The sequence below is a fragment of the Aquarana catesbeiana genome, linkage group LG10, assembly GCF_042186555.1.
Source record: "Aquarana catesbeiana isolate 2022-GZ linkage group LG10, ASM4218655v1, whole genome shotgun sequence".
NCBI classification, from domain to species: domain Eukaryota; kingdom Metazoa; phylum Chordata; class Amphibia; order Anura; family Ranidae; genus Aquarana; species Aquarana catesbeiana.
This window is the reverse complement of record NC_133333.1, coordinates 134,615,812-134,627,967: the sequence shown is the minus strand read 5'-3', so window position 1 is coordinate 134,627,967 and position 12,156 is coordinate 134,615,812.

The window sequence follows — 12,156 nt, the reverse complement described above, 5'->3', positions numbered from 1 at the left end:
GAAGACGCAGGCTGTTGTAGGACCACAGTCTGGGGACATCTAGATCATCTGCTGGTGCTGTTGATCTCTGGGATTCTTGGACCAGATTGTGCTCCCTCTTATATGGACTCCGCAAGATCCCAATTTTCTGGTACACCGACTTTTTCCAGCGTTGACTTCCTCTTTATTTTATTTTGACCATGAATAAATGGATCTTTTTTGAGTTTAGCAAAAGACTTTATGTGTTTTCTTTGAAATCATTGATTTTACACACAATGTTAAATTAACAAGGGACAACAATCTCATTGAGTTTGGAAAAAACACACCAAAAATACATTACTAATGTTAATAATGTTCAAGTGGTAAGTCTTGAAAATAAAAACATTTACGTAACCAAAAACGGTGCTTTGGGTTAACTTTATCTAAAAACTAAAAAATAATCACTATAAAAAAAAAACAGAATAATGGGTTCTTTGTGGTAACTTTACAAACCTAAAAAAAAAAAAAAAAAAAAAGGGGAAAAAGTATTATTAGTATGGAAACATTGTTTTTAAAATGCATACTATATCATTCATGAGATCAAAGAGAAAAAGAATCCAGAAATCAGTTTGGGAGAACTCTGATTATGAACAGCAAAACACCTTCGTTCTTTAGAGTCTCCGTAAAGAAGAAATAAAATGCGCTGCATTCAACGATCACAGATTTTGCAGCGTGATGAATGTGCTACCTACAATACGAACACTAGTTTTACTAGACCGAGTGCTTCCGTTTAGTTTTTGCTTATGAGCATGCGTCGTTTTTTTGTCCGTCGGACTAGCATACAGACGAGCGGACTTCGGGGTCCGTCGTAGTTACGACGTAAAGATTTGAAGCATGCTTCAAATCTAAAGTCCGTCGGATTTGAGGCTAAAAAAGTCCGTTGAAAGTCCGGAGAAGCCCACACACGATCGGATTACCAGCCAGCTTTAGTCCGTCAGCGTCCGTTGGACTTTTGTAGACGAAAAGTCCGACCGTGTGTACGCGGCATAAAAGGGCAGTTCAGTACCAAGCGCGGCACCCTTTGGGCTCCTTTTGCTAATCTCGTGTTAGTAAAAGTTTGGTGAGAGACGATTCATGCTTTTTCAGACTCGTAGTTTTCAGATCATATTTCTGCTGTTCAGTTTGTGCTTGTGGGTTTGTATCTGGTCTTCAGTGCGTGCAGCGAGTTACCATTGATTTTTCATTGTGTTTTTGTTTGTTCGTTACTGATTTTCAGGTCGCTCTTCACAGGCCTTGCTGTTCTTCAGTGCGTTCTGTTAATTCGTTCTGACCAGCCGACCGTTTTCTAGCCATGTTGCGCATACATACACATCGTAGAGTTCGTGCTGTGCGGGGGCTTGGTGTTGGGGTCCTTACTTTGACACAAGCCCAGTCCATGAACAGGGCGAGGAGGAGTTCATGGACCAAGAATTGGTTGCTCCAGCGTGACCAGTTTTGTCACATGCCTTTGCTCCGAGAATAATCCTGATGATTTCAGGAACTTTCTCCGGATGACGGACCCCGTATTTCTCCGTTTGTTGGCTTTGCTGACCCCCTATATCAGCAGGCAGGATACCTGCATGAGGCAAGCCATCACTCTGGAGCAGGCTAGTTGCCACTCTGCGGTACTTGGGAGAAGCCTGCAGGACCTCAAGTTCTCGACAGGCATCTCCCCCCAGGCTCTGTGGATCATTATCCCAGAGACCTGTTCTGCCATCATCCAGGTCCTGCAGAAGGAGTATATTAAGGTAAGATTTTTATCCTTTAACATCACATTTTATTGTATTTAATGTTTGATAATATATTGTATTTCTTTCCTCATTCCCTAATTACCATGATTGTAAGATGCTGTGAATGTCCCCTTTGTCCTCATGCATGCTGGATTTTTATGTAATTTTTTTTATCCTTCATACATATTTGCCTTCACTAACCTCCCCAGCATGCTCTCCTGGGCCTATATTCACCTTGTGTAGTCACTTAACAATGTATTTTGTCAGCTCCATAGTAGTGCTTTACCCTAAATACCCCCTAAAATGTTGAAAATTGTGATGTGTGTTTGAAATTCTGCCAGAGGCTTTTTTTGGGGGTCCCAAAATTATTTGGAACCCTCCCTCACCCCAACTGCTAACTCAGCTGATACCAATCCTCTATCTGCTGACTTTGCCAAACCCATACACACTATACACACTATACCCACCTCTTTTGTGGTCAGATTTATGGATGAATTCCCCAAAGCATGTAGTGCAAGGGCCTGCCTGAAAACTTTCAAATGGTAATGTTCAAAGTTTTTGTATCTAATTATTATCTTGATAGGTAATAGCAGAATGTAAAAATGTGCTAAAATGTGTACAGTGTGTATTTATATCTTTGTATTATGACACTTCTTACCTGTCCAGTGGGCTGCCAATAGTGTAAGTAAGGAGGGGCTGGCCAAAGTAATACACATTATTTAGGCATTCATCTCTCAATGAAGTGGAGAAGGTTACCTGTCCAAAACATCTCCCCCCCATAAATGTATTTAAATGGCCCATGAGAGGGGGGGGGGGGGATCTGATATGTGGACCTTATACCTTTGTCTTTAAATACTCCCTAAAATAAATGTTATACTGATGTTGGCCAAGAATGTTTGTGTCTAATCTGCTTTCCATGTTTATGTGCAAAATGATTAATTTTTTTTTCTTGTTTGACTCCACAGTTTCCTTCCAACCCACAGGAGTGGAAGACTGTGGCCTCCCACTTTGCCCAGCGGTGGGACTTTCCTAACTGCGGAGGGGCAATTGATGGGAAACACGTCCACATTGTCCCACCACCCAACTCGGGGTCATACTATTACAACTACAAGGGGTTCAATAGTATTGTGATGTTGGCGGTGGTGTCGGCTACTTACGAGTTCCTGTATGTGGACGTGGGGAAGAATGGCTGGATGTCAGATAGTGGAGTCATCGCCCACACGAAGTTCTACAGGCGTCTCCAGAATGGCAGCTTGGACTTGCCACCTCCAGAAGACAATGCGGAAGGACTCCCATTCGTCTTCTTTGCGGATTAAGCGTTTGCGCTGGGGGACCTTCTTATGCAGCCATTCCCTATGAGGACCCTCACCCCAGACCAGAGGGCTTTTAACCACTTGCCGACTGCCTCACGGCGATGTACGTCGGCAGAATGGCACGGGCAGGCAGAATCACGTACCTGTACGTGATCTGCCTCCCGTGGGCGGGGGGTCAGATCGGACCCCCCCCCGGTGCCCGAGGCGGTCGCCTTCTGTCTGGCAGCGATAAGACGTGATGGGGAGGCCATCCATTCGTGCCCCCCCCTCGCGATCACTCCCAGCCAATGAGAATCTTCCTCTGCCTCTGTAATGTAAACAGAGGCAGAGGAAGTGATGTCATCTCTCCTCGAGTCGGTCTTTTTTGTTCCGGCGCCGAGGAGAGAAGACATCAAGTAAGTGCACCAACACTACACTTCCAGTAGAACACGCCAGGCACACTTTTCACCCCCCAGTAACCCCCAGATCACCCCCCGATCACCCCCCTGTACCCCCTGTCACACTGACACCAATAGCAGGTTTTTTTTTTGCATTGGTGTCAGTTTGTGACAGTTATAAGTGTTAGGGCAGTTAGGGTTAGCCCCCTTTAGGTCTGGGGTACCCCCCTTAAGGTCTAGAGTACCCCCCTAACCCCCCCTAATAAAGGTTAACCCCTTGATCACCCCTTGTCGCCAGTGTCATTAAGCAATAGTTTTTATAATCGCTGTATTAGTGTCACAGGGACCCCCATATACTACCTACTAAAGGTTTTAACCCCCTATTGCCCCCTAGTTAACCCTTTCACCAGCGATCACCGTATAAGTGTTACGGGTGACGCTGGTTAGTTAGTTTGTTTTTTATAGTTTATCATAGTTTTAGGGCACCCGCCGTTTATTACCCTATAAAAGTTTAACCCCCTAATTGCGGTGATATAAGTTAAGTTTTTAGGGTCAGATAAGGTCTGCGTCGCCCCAGGCAGCGTCAGGTTAGCGCCAGTACCGCTAACACCCACGCACGCAGCATACACCTCCATTAGTGCTATAGTGTCTGAACGGATCAATATCTGATCCGATCAGATCTATACTAGCATCCCCAGCAGTTTAGGGTTCCCATAAACACAGTGTTAGCGGGATCAGCCCAGATACTTGCTAGCACCTGCGTTTTGCCCCTCGGCCCAGCCCTGCCCAGCCCACCCAAGTGCAGTATTGATCGATCACTGACACTTACAAAACACTAAGCACACATAACTGCAGCGTTCACAGAGTCAGGCCTGATCCCTGCAATCGCTAACAGTTTTTTGGTAGCGTTTTGAATCAGTCGCTAACAGTCAGGAGCTTTTTTGCCTGTGACTCTCACTAGTGTACCCCTAAATTTAGAGCCCAAAATGGCAAATTAAATGTACACTAGTGAAGAGGCCTACACGTTTCTGAGCATGACAGATAGTGAAGAGGAAGTCACTCATCTGTCAGATTCAGGCTCAGAATACGATCCTGTAGAGGACAGCGGCTCCATGACAGATAGCTCTGACGACGGAGTTGTGGTCCCTGCTAAGGTCAGGCGTACCAGACTCCAATCTTCTTCTTCTGTCCTTGAAGTGTAAGAACCGCAGGTCCCTCGTATGGAGCAGAGCAGTACTAGCGCCGCTATTCCTTCTGGTGAACTGGCAAGCACCAGCGGCCTAGTACACCCTGGTCGTACATCCAGCACTGCAGTATCACGTGGTGACGTGGCGAGTCCCATAAGTGCAGTTCAAGCTGGCGAGGTGGCAAGCACTAGTAGTTTCCCGCTGCCACCAAGAAGACGAACACAGGCCCGTTGTGCCCATAGTGCCCTTCCTGCTGCATTCGCCAATCCGAATTGGGAACCCACCACTTCTGCAGCACCCGTACTTCCCCCATTCACTGGCCAACCCGGAATTTGGGTGGAAACAGTTGATTTTACGCCACTGGATTTTTATTCGCTGTTTTTCACCGAAAATCTCTATAGATCTATTGTGGACCAAAGCAATTTATACGCTGGTCAACACATCGCCACTATTCCCCAGTCCTCCCTTGCCAGAGATTGGAGACCAATTACGGTCTCCGAATTTAAGATCTTTCTGGGCCTTTCCCTCAACATGGGCATAACTAAAAAGAGTGAGTTGCGGTCATATTGGTCCACTGACCCAATTCACCATATGCCCTTGTTCTCTGCCTCCATGACCAGGGCATGATACGAGCAGATTTTGCGGTTCATGCACTTCAATGACAATGAACTCTGTCGTCCTCGTGGAGACCCTGGATACGATCGGCTCTACAAAATTCGGCCCCTCGTAAACCACTTCAACCAGCGTTTTGCAGACTTGTTTACTCCCCATCAAGTTGTCTGCATTGATGAGTTCCTGATTAAGTTTTCCGGCCGCTTGTCATTCAAACAGTACCTTCCCAGCAAGCGTGCCAGATACGGGGTCAAGATGTATAAGCTCTGTGACAGGGCCACAGGCTATACATGTAGATTTATGGTTTACGAGGGCAAAGATAGTCACGTAGAGCCGACAAACTGCCCTGACTACATAGGAAGCGCTGGCAAGATAGTGTGGGACTTGGTGTCACCCTTATTTGGAAAGGGGTACCACTTGTACGTGGACAATTATTACACGAGCGTGCCTCTTTTTAGTCACCTTTTTGATCAACAGATTGGAGCATGTAGCACCGTGCGACCTAATCGCCGGGGCTTTCCCCAGCGGCTTGTAGATTCCCGTCTTAGGCTGGGGAAGAGAGCCTGCTTGAAGTGTAATAACTTGCTCGCTATGAAGTGGAGGGATAATAAGAATGTTTTCGTTCTTACCTCCCTTCATGCAGACACGACGGTCCAAATTACTACAGCGACTGGTGTTGTGGAGAAACCCCTCTGTGTCCATGAATATAACCAAAATATGGGAGGGGTGGACCTCAACGACCAGTTGTTGGCGCCGTACCTAGTTGCCCGTAAGGCCAGACGCTGGTACAAAAAAGTGTCTGTTTATTTATTTCAATTGGCTTTGCTGAACACTCATGTGCTATACAGAGCTTCAGGACGGACTGGATCCTTCCTTAAATTTCAGGAAGAGATCGTCAGAGCCCTTCTGTTTACAGACGGTGCTCCACCTCACCATCCCCAACCAAACGCAGTAAGCCGGCTGCATGAGAGGCATTTTCCTTATGTCCTCTCGAGTACCCCTACCCAACAAGCCCCCCAAAGAAGATGTTGTGTCTGTAGCAAGCGCGGATTTAGGCGTGACACCCGGTATTATTGTCCCTACTGTCCTGACAATCCTGGTCTATGCATTGGTGAATGTTTTGAATGCTACCATACACTAGTTGAGTTTTAGCGTAGGGTACAGCATTGCACAGACTAGGACACACTTTCACAGGGTCTCCCAAGATGCCATCGCATTTTGAGAGACCGAAACCTGGTACCAGTTACAAAAGTTAAAGTTACCAAAAAAAGTGTAAAAATAAATAAATAAATTTTTTTCTTTATTCTCTCTCTATTGTTCTGCTCTTTTTTACTGTATTCTATTCTGCAATGTTTTATTGTTATGTTTTACCATGTTTGCTTTTCAGATATGCAATTTTTTTATACTTTACTGTTTACTGTGTTTTGTTGGTAACCATTTTTTTGTTTTAAGGTACGCCATTCAGCTGCAGAGCGGATTTATTTATCTTGACAGCAACAGCGTTTGCTCCCACGATACATAAAGCCGTGACTCCAGCGCTGTCGGAGGTGATTTCACCACCACAGTTACATACTTCAGCATATATGCCGAAGCGTGGGGGCAGCAGTGGGTGGAGGAGCGATTTGCTCCTGCCTTTTGTGGGAGGATGCCCCCATGCTTCGGCATATATATATTTTAGGCACAGGTTGCGTTAAATGTTTTATTTTTTACTATGTTTTTTTTTGTATTTGCTTTGCAGGTATGGTAAGTCTTACTGTTATACTGTAATGTTACTTTGTTTTATTGTTAACCATCATTTGCTTAGCAGGTACGCCATTCAGTTGCAGCGCGGATTTATTTATCTTGACAGCAACAGCGTTTGCTCCCACGATATATAAAGCTGTGACTCCAGCGCTGTCGGAGGTGATTTCACCACCACAGTTACATACTTCAGCATATATGCCGAAGCGCGGGGGGAACAGTGGGTGTAGGAGCGATTTGCGCCTGCCTTTTGTGGGAGGATGCCCCCATGCTTCGGCATATATATATTTTAGGCACAGGTTGCGTTAAATGTTTTATTTTTTACTATGTTTTTTTTGTATTTGCTTTGCAGGTATGGTAAGTCTTACTGTTATACTGTAATGTTACTTTGTTTTATTATTAACCATCATTTGCTTAGCAGGTACGCCATTCAGTTGCAGCGCGGATTTATTTATCTTGACAGCAACAGTGTTTGCTCCCACGATACATAAAGCTATGACTCCAGCGCTGTCGGAAGTGATTTCACCACCACAGTTACATACTTCAGCATATATGCCGAAGCGTGGGGGCAGCAGAGGGCGGAGGAGCAATTTACTCTTAACTTTTGCGTGAGGATGCCCCCATGCTTCGGCATATATATACGGTGCATGTATGCCCATCATTAGAAGTGGGTGGATGAAGGGAGGTATTCTAATGGTGGGCATACCCAGCGATCAATCTCTTTTTTTCGTTCAGCTCAAAGGCTGCATGAAAAAAAAGTTTACAATATATGCCCAACAAGGACCAGCAATGTACTGGTATGTTGCTGGACTTAGAGTAGTTATACCAGAATGATGCCTGCAGGTTTAGGTATCATCTTGGTATCATTCTTTTCAGCCAGCGGTCGGCTTTCATGTAAAAGCAATCCTAGCGGCTAATTAGCTTCTAGACTGCTTTTACAAGCAGTGGGAGGGAATCCCCCCCACCGTCTTCCATGTTTTTCTCTGGCTCTCCTGTCCCAACAGGGAACCTGAGAATGCAGCCGGTGATTCAGCCAGCTGACCATAGAGGTGATCAGAGACCAGAGTGGCTCCAAACATCTCTATGGCCTAAGAAACCAGGAGCTACGAGCATTTCATGACTTCGATTTCGCCGGATGTGAACAGCACCATTGGGAAATTGGGAAAGCATTTTATCACACCGATCTTGGTGTGGTCAGATAATTTGAGGGCAGAGGAGAGATCTAGGGTCTAATAGACCCCAGTTTTTTTCAAAAAAGAGTACCTGTCACTACCTATTGCTATCACAGGGGATATTTACATTCCCTGATATAACAATAAAAATGATTAAAAAAAAGTACAAATGAAAGGAACAGTTTAAAAATAAGATAAAAAAGCAATAAAATAATAAAGAAAAAAAAAAAAAAAAAAAAGCACCCCTGTCCCCCCCTGCTCTCGCGCAAAGGCAAATGCAAACATCGGTCTGGCGTCAAATGTAAACAGCAACTGCACCATGCATGTGAGGTATCACCGCAAAGGTCAGGTCAAGGGCAGTAATTTTAGCAGTAGACCTCCTCTGTAAGTCTAAAGTGGTAACCTGTAAAGGCTTTTAAAGGCTTTTAAAAATGTATTTAGTTTGTCGCCACTGCACATTTGTGCGCAAATTTTAAAGCATGTCATGTTTGGTGTCCATGTACTCGGCCTAAGATCATCTTTTTTATTTCATCAAACATTTGGGCAATATAGTGTGTTTTAGTGCATTCAAATTTTAAAAAGTGTGTTTTTTCCAAAAAAAATGCGTTTGAAAAATCGCTGCGCAAATACTGTGTGAAAAAAAAAATGAAACACCCACCATTTTAATCTGTAGGGCATTTTCTTTAAAAAAATATATAATGTTTGGGGGTTCAAAGTAATTTTCTTACAAAAAAAATTATTTTTTCATGTAAACAAAAAGTGTCAGAAGGGCTTTGTCTTCAAGTTGTTAAAAGAGTGGGTGATGTGTGACATAAGCTTCTAAATGTTGTGCATAAAATGCCAGGACAGTTCAAACCCCCCCAAATGACCCCATTTTGGAAAGTAGACACCCCAAGCTATTTGCTGAGAGGCATGTAGAGTCCATGGAATATTTTATATTGTGACACAAGTTGCGGGAAAAAGATACATTTTTTTTTGCACAAAGTTGTCACTAAATGATATATTGCTCAAACATGCCATGGGAATATGTGAAATTACACCCCAAAATACATTCTGTTGCTTCTCCTGAGTATGGGGATACCACATGTATGAGAATTTTTGGGAGCCTAGCCGCGTACGGGACCCCGAAAACCAAGCACCGCCTTCAGGCTTTCTAAGGGCGTAAATTTTTGATTTCACTCTTCACTGCCTATCACAATTTTGGAGGCCATGGAATGCCCAGGTGGCACAAAGTGACCCTATTTTGGAAAGTAGACACCCCAAGCTATTTGCTGAGAGGTATAGTGAGTATTTTGCAGACCTCGCTTTTTGTCACAAAGTTTTGAAAATTGAAAAAAGAAAAAAAAAATTTTTTTTTCTTGTCTTTCTTCATTTTCAAAAACAAATGAGAGCTGCAAAATACTCACCATGCCTCTCAGCAAATAGCTTGGGGTGTCTACTTTCCAAAATGGGGTCATTTGGGGGGTTGTGCTATCTTGGCATTTAATGGCCTTCGAAACTGTGATAGGTAGTGAGGAGTGAATCAAAAATTTACGCCCTTAGAAATCCTGAAGGAGGTGATTGGTTTTCGGGGCCCCGTATGCAGCTAGGCTCCCAAAAAGTCCCTCACATGTGGTATCCCCATACTCAGGAGAAGCAGCAGAATGTATTTTGGGGTGTAATTCCTTATATGCCCACGGCATGTTTGAGCAATATATCATTTAGTGACAACTTTGTGCAAAAAAAAAAAAAAATTGTCACTTTCCCGCAACTTGTGTCAAAATATAAAATATTCCATGGACTCAACATGCCTCTCAGCAAATAGCTTGGGATGTCTACTTTCCAAAATGGGGTCATTTGGGGGGGTTTGTGCCATCTGGGCATTTTATGGCCTTCAAAATTGTGATAGGTAGTGAGGAGTGAAATCAAAACTTATGCCCTTAGAAATCCTGAAGGCGGTGCTTTGTTTTTGTGGCCCCGTGCGCAGCTAGGCTCCCAAAAAGTCCCACACATGTGGTATCCCTGTACTCAGGAGAATCAGCAGAATGTATTTTGGGGTGCAATTCCACATATGCCCATGGCCTGTGTGAGCAATATATCATTTAGTGACAACTTTGTGCAAAAAAAAAAATTGGTCACTTTCCCGCAACTTGTGTCAAAATATAAAATATTCCATGGACTCAACATGCCTCTCAGCAAATAGCTTGGGGTGTCTGCTTTCCAAAATGGGGTCATTTGGGGGGGGTTTGTGCCATCTTGGCATTTTATGGCCTTCAAAACTGTGATAGGTATTGAGGAGTGAAATCAAAAATTTACGCCCTTAGAAATCCTGAAGGCGGTGCTTGGTTTTCGGGGCCCCGTACGCAGCTAGGCTCCCAAAAAGTCCCACACATGTGGTATCCCCATACTCAGGAGAAGCATCTAAATGTATTTTGGGGTGCAATTCCACATATGCCCATGGCCTGTGTGAGCAATATATCATTTAGTGACAACTTTGTGCAAAAAAAAAAAAAATTGGTTACTTTCCCGCAACTTGTGTCAAAATATAAAATATTCCATAGACTCAACATGCCTCTCAGCAAATAGCTTGGGGTGTCTACTTTCCAAAATGGGGTCATTTGGGGGGGGGGGTTGTGCCATCTTGGCATTTTATGGCCTTCAAAACTGTGATACGTAGTGAGGAGTGAAATCAAAAATTTACGCCCTTAGAAATCCTGAAGGCGGTGATTGGTTTTTGGGGCCCCGTACGCGGCTAGGCTCCCAAAAAGTCCCATATCCCCATACTCAGGAGAAGCAGCTAAATGTATTTTGGGTGCAATTCCACATATGCCCATGGCCTGTGTGAGCAATATATCATTTAGTAACAACTTTTTTAATATTTTTTTGGCATTATTCAATCACTTGGGACAAAAAAAATTAATATTCAATGGGCTCAACATGCCTCTCAGCAATTTCCTTGGGGTGTCTACTTTCCAAAATGGGGTCTTTTGGGGGGGGGGTTTGTACTGCCCTGCCCTTTTAGCACCTCAAGGAATGACATAGGCAGTCATAAACTAAAAGCTGTGTAAATTCCAGAAAATGTACCCTAGTTTGTAGACACTATAACTTTTGCGCAAACCAATAAATATACGCTTATTGACATTTTTTTTTACCAAAGACATGTGGCCGAATACATTTAGGCCTAAATGTATGACTAAAATTGAGTTTATTGGATTTTTTTTATAACAAAAAGTAGAAAATATGATTTTTTTCAAAATTTTCGGTCTTTTTCCGTTTATAGTGCAAAAAATAAAAACGGCAGAGGTGATCAAATACCATCAAAAGAAAGCTCTATTTGTGGGAAGAAAAGGACTCAAATTTCGTTTGGGTACAGCATTGCATGACCGCGCAATTAGCAGTTAAAGCAACGCAGTGCCAAATTGTATAAAGTGCTCTGGTCAGGAAGGGGGTAAATCCTTCTGGGGCTGAAGTGGTTAATTACCGGCTGGCCAGAGCCAGAAGAGTGGTGGAGAACACGTTTGGAATAATGGCCAGCCGGTTCCGCCTATTTCTTACACCGATACACATGACGGAGTATAAACTCATCACATCATCCTGGCTTGCTGTGTTCTCCACAACTTTTTAAGGAAAAATTCTGTGAACTATGCTGGCTCAGTTGGGCCTGAAGGCGGAATTAATCTCAGTGAACCAACCCTGATGGCACTTGGAGCTGGCCTTCCTGGCTTGCCCCCCCTGAGTGCCCGCGAGGTCCGTATAAGATACATGGAATACTTTGCGGGTAGGGGGGCCATCAATATGCCAGACAATGTCTGAGACATTTTTTAAATAAAAAAAATTTTTTAATTGAACAAATATTTGCTTACATTTACTGCTTGTCTTTCTTTTAGCTGACCATGACTGAAATTTGGGGAGTCGTGAAAATGGTGTGATTGTGTAAAATTATAAAGGACTGCTGGGTGTTATTTACTAAAGGCAAAGACACTTTGCACTACAAGTGCACTTGAGACTGCACTTAGGAAATATTGTCACTTTGTCCCCATTGTCACTGA